The sequence below is a fragment of the Ostrea edulis genome, chromosome 2 (genome assembly GCF_947568905.1).
Source record: "Ostrea edulis chromosome 2, xbOstEdul1.1, whole genome shotgun sequence".
NCBI classification, from domain to species: domain Eukaryota; kingdom Metazoa; phylum Mollusca; class Bivalvia; order Ostreida; family Ostreidae; genus Ostrea; species Ostrea edulis.
Window position 1 is genome coordinate 5,198,958 of NC_079165.1, and position 6,000 is coordinate 5,204,957.

Below are 6,000 nucleotides of genomic sequence, written 5' to 3' on the forward strand. Positions count from 1 at the left end.
AGGGATTTTTATCGTGCTACACCCACTATGACACTGGGCCTAAATTTTTGCGGTCCCATCCCAGGGACTGCATGCCCCATTTAATCGCCTCTTACGACAAGCAAAGGGTACTGAGGACCTATTCTAACCCGGATCCCAACAGAAGAAAACAAGTGACAATCTTGTAAATGCTAATGTGTAAGGATGGAGATTGTCATGTATTATATTCCTATAAATATATTTAAAAATTATGGTTTCGTGAATATATACCGTTTCTATTATATGTACATGTATTTCTAGTTTAAATTATGAATCAATTTTACTTTTAAAAAGTGCTTATTTACATGTAAGTATAAAGCGCTTAATTAGCCTTAAAATCAAAATGTATGGTGTTTATATTCTCGAGGTTTTCGGAATATGGCTTATGCCAATTAAATACAAGTGCTCGAGATACTTTCCGAAGGAATTACGTTGTGTTCCATTTGTAAAATTACATTTCTGATAAATGGACCTCATATAAAATTCAGTGATATGAACGTGAGCCAACTCTTTTCTGAAACATGCCACACTAACAAGGATATACGTCGTACGAGTTTTTTTAAAATTCCGCCACAACAAAGAAATTTGGAGAAAGAAATAGATGGAAACTATTGATTATATAAATACTTCATTATTTTCCCATTCCTAAAATCATATTTCTGCACCATTAACGCTTTCCACGAAAACGTGTAGAAGTGCAATTTTTGCTGGTTTGCGGCCTCTCTTAATTTGCTTTTATTGTTTTGATACCCAATTCACACCTATTCAAATTAGTTCCAAAGCAATAATTTTACACAAATTTATTAAACAATTGCTACCTCTATGTATGGTACAAGTTTTATTTTCCTACAATGTCGGACATCTAAAAATGACGCTTGGCATGCGACTTTTCCGGAGAACCCTCGTAAATGTATACGTCAAAATTAACATCAAGTGGGCGACGTCATCAGTTGAACATAGCATTTTCCGTTGAATATATTACAGCTACTATTAAAGATAAATAATGATAACAACCACATTTTATGGCACCATCTGAAATACGATATTTTGCTTTTTGATGAATTTTCTTGACAGGACCGATTTTGGCCAAAACCGCGTTCTTTTAGAATTAGCTATTATTTTTTCTTCTATGCAGTGATTATCAGTCAAAATCTAAGTTGATAAAATGCATAGAATGTTCTATTTATTGGCGTATTTTAGCGGTTTAGTATTATGCTGCTAATTTTTTAAATAGATATGTTTACACCAAAATGAAAAGGTGAAGATAACTCTCACAAACAGATGTGAAGGAGAAAGTTCAAACGTATTGTGCTATAGCATACACCAGAAGTGATGTAAATCAAATGTGGATTCTAAAACATTTTAAAGAACTTGCAGTGAATTTTGAATTACACTGCTTTTCTCAAATAAAGAGCATCAAAACGTATCACTTTTCAACATACAATCATGATTGTTTGCTTTCTTTACGATAAATTAAAGACTAGACTTTTTGACATTATAGACAGTTGCTTCTTCAACAAAAATGGAAAAAGGAAATATTTATATTTAGTGGTCAGTCATTCAAAAAATTACTTTGTTGAACACAACTCTGATTCTACGCTCCAATTCTCCGAAGTTGAATTTTTAAAACAATATGCTGGAGTTCCTCGTTGACAACGTCTTAGTAGCCTTTGGTGATCAGGTCCTTCAACAGTCTGTTGGAATTCCCATGGGCACGAATGGTACGCTTTTGTTAGGTGACCTGTTTTTGTATTCTTATGAGGCAGAGTTTATTCAAATGCTTATAGATGGCCTACAATTCAACATTTAGATATATTGACGACATTTTATCTATTACATGTAGCAATAATCGTTTCCATTCATATGTCGATTCGATATATCCTAGTGAACTCGAAATAAAAGACACCACAGAGTCTTCCACATCTGCTTGATTCTTAGTTATATCATTGAACATAGATGTTAACGGCAATCTAACAACTCAACCTTATAAAAAACGGGATGACTTCAGCTTCTCCATCATCAACTTCCAATATTTATTTAGCAATATTGTATTATCACCTGCATATGGTGTTTATTTTTCTCAACTGGCTCGATACACAAAAGGTTGCATATAATCAGTTTTTAAATCGAAGATGGCTACTGACAAAGAAGCTGATGTTACAGAGGTTTCAACAATCTGATTTACAATCAACATTTTGCAAATTCTATTGTCGTTATACTTTTCTTCGACATCGTTCCGTATAGCCATTCTGTTTTATAACAGTTGTTTTACAATGTCAGTATTGAATTTCCATATTTCTGTCATTATATACTCTGTTCAATGCTGCTTGTACATTTCTGCTGTGAATTTCTTCATCATTTTCATCTGAATTGAGTGTAGCATGGCAGTTAATTTTACGGAAAATCGGGGTGTCTTGTTATTTTCTGTTGTACATCATTAATTGGGATGCAGGTTGCTCCGTTTATGTGATCAAGATAATTATTATAAGGCTTATGGCGAGTGTGACCGGTCAACAGGGGAAACTTAATCCTGACCCCATCTTGATTTTATCTTCTCTATAAGAGTTATGAGATTGATCACTGTTCGTTATCTTCACCTTTTCCTTTTTGCAAAGCCTGTCTATCTAAATGAAATTGATGTATGCTTAGGCATATATATTGTCTCGAATTTATTGCAAAGATACTTTTCGGAATTTCTAAAGTCTAATAATTGGGTGTATTGAACATAATATTTACTATTTCTTAATTCATTTATTGTGGATTTTCACGATACATATATGTTTAGTACAGTGTATCTGAATTTAGATGTCAAATAGTGGTTAGCTATCTGTTATGAATACAACAGACATTACAGAAGTGGACGTGGTTAGAGCAGAAATATTGTATATTTTTATGTCTTGGTTAAGTATAAATAAATGAACTCTGATGAATATTTGGTCTGCAATTAATGAACATGTTCCTTACATTTTCATTTCCAGAAAAGTAAGGTCGTTAGACAAACATTGAATACGTTCACACACCCAAACACATTGATTTAACCTCCGATATCAGTTGCAGATAAGTTTAACATACGTTAGACATAAGTTAAATCTGCGCTTTATAAATTTCCAGTAGATTGCCGACAAGTAACGTGCCTGAAACACTACTTACCCGTTGCGTACATCCAACTTGTGACTAACTTATAGCAATATGTAGGTATAATCTGAGAATTGCATACATTCGCAAAAGTTTTGGTCCGAATTCAGCGTACAATAACTTCTACCAATTCTATTCAAATTTTATTGTCCTTGGGAAATACATCAAGTACATGTACATGTATATGCACAATATATATATATATATATATATATATATATATATATATATGTATATATATATATATATATATATATATATATATATATATATATATCTGCAGTAAAATATCTGTATCTCGAATATGGTTTATCTCGAATACCCTGCTTGTATATATATATAAAATTTTATCTTAAAAGCTTGTAACAACGGGTGAGTGGACAGGCGAAGATAGGAGAAGGAATTACAAATATAATATGATCACATTATGAAATACACGTTATTAGAAGAAAAAAACCCACTATAATTACAATATTGACTTACAGCGCTAAACAGCGTATTTCCACAGCTTGTACTGAGAAATTTCCCAAATTATTGAGTTCCTCAGTATTGTATACACGAAGGACACTTGGTTTTGTGTAACAGAAACCCTTAATATATTTCTTTCTCAAATTGATGTCAAATGAACATTAAAGGATAAAATGAAACTCATCTTTTATACCATTATAAAAAACATAATTTGCAAAGTGCCACAGTACAACACAATACAATACTAAGACTTATATAGCGCCCTAATCAATTACAAATATCTAAAGCGCTTTATATAAAAAACATACAATTCACAGTAAAAACAACAATGTCCTACATAAAAAATGATGGTACATGCATATGATTGTAATACACTTTAAAATAGCTTGTAAATAAACCAGAATTGTCGTTTAGCTAGATATTAAAAGCAATATGATATTTTTATCTCTCAACTGATTCGATGTGCAAGAGCTTGTTCTGTGTATAGTCAGTTTTTAAATCGAGGCAAGCTACCGACGGGTAAGTCGATGGTGCAGGGGTTTCGGCAGTCTCGATTGAAGTCAACATTTCGCAAATGGTCGTTATAACGATCTGGTTCGTCAATACAACCTATCATTGGGTCAAATGCTGTCTGACGTGTTTCATATCAATTGTTAGACCGTTCTTGGCACACTGATTTTGACTACGAATAGCTCTGTTTACCTGAACAAGATATAGGGCTCACGGCGGGTGTGACTGCTCGAAAGGGGATGTTTACTCCTTCTAGGCACGTAATCCCACCTCTGGTGTGTCCAGGGTCCAGGGGTGTGTGTTTGTCTAACTTTTTTGTATTGATTATAGGAGTTATGATATTGATCACTGTTTGTTATCATCACCTTTCATTCACAATTAAATACCAATCATCATAATAATTTTAATAGAGAATTTTACACACTTTGTGAACCATGATGTCAGCATACATTAATAAGAATATGTTAATCAATTGTAATTCAGTAGATGCGGAATTGTTCCTAACTTTTCTAAAATTTGTCTCAAAATCATCAGCGCAAAGAGCAATGACGATAACGCTTCGCCCTGCATAAGACCCATATCATCGCTAAAATATTCGCTTAAAACCGCATCGACTTTACATGGTTTCTCACTATTGCACAAAGACTGGATAACTTAAAGCAGTGTCCCTGGAATACCGACTTAAAACAATTTGAACCATACCTTATACCTATCAATAGAGTCAAATGCCTTTTGAAAATCTACAAAACAACAAAATGAACGTTTTTTTTTTTTGTTTTTCAGAGTTTTGTTAATTAATGATTGTAAAACAAATACTGCATCTACTGTAAACAATCCTGGTCAGAAATCAAACTGGGAATCAGTCAGCATATTGTGTTTCTTATCCCACTCCAAAATTCTGTTATTCAGTTAGTGTTATCGTAACTTGTTTAAAACTTATAACTAACATATTCAACATACACCAGCATGTTTGCTTTGTTTTTCATTTGTCGGTGAATATAGATAATATAACTTCGTAGTGTGACATCCGTTTAAATAAATGCTAGTACATCCTTTATCATTGTTAAATATCTTAGCATCCAGATATTTTGTAGACGAGATACATATTTAGTTAAATGCACGTTCTGCTAAAAAAAAAATACATACATTACCGAATCAATGCATATCACGAATACAGTGTAGTTTGTTTGTATCGTTGATTTTGTACTTTTAATGTCACACTACAGCAATAGTCGTTTCCCATAGACCTGGACCTCGCAGACTTGAAGAGCAGTAGTTGTTCCAGGTTCCAAATCCATTGCTAGGGTTACAAAGCGCCCCCTGGTGAGTGATCCACACATAATGGAAATGTGGTCATGTGTATAGGTAGGACCTGGATAAAAACCACAAACGTGGTTCTCACTATGATTGGAAACAGTTACTATGACATTTGTAAGTCTCCCAGGCTCTAGTAATGAAACAATATACATTATAAATCATACTGATTCATAGTTAACGAGAATACTTACAAATGAGAAGGAAGGAGAAATTACTGAGAAGCAACCCTTTCATTCCGAATTATATAGTTTTATCATGATAGCGGTTTCAATATTATGATATTCAGGAAACAGATTTGATACATTCAGAGTATATAGAAGAATATGTTTTAAATTGTTAATTAAGATAAACAAATCATAAGTTATGAGTTATGTTAAAATGCAGCAATAGTTTCATTACAGTATGTTTTGTGACATACCACAACAATCTTGTCTGGCGTAGATCAATACACTCAGAATATCAAACATCTGTTGGAGATCAATTTTTTAACCAGGGATTATGTTCAAATCTTGTGTGGGCGAGGTAGTGCCGACCCTTAGGACACCCAACAAC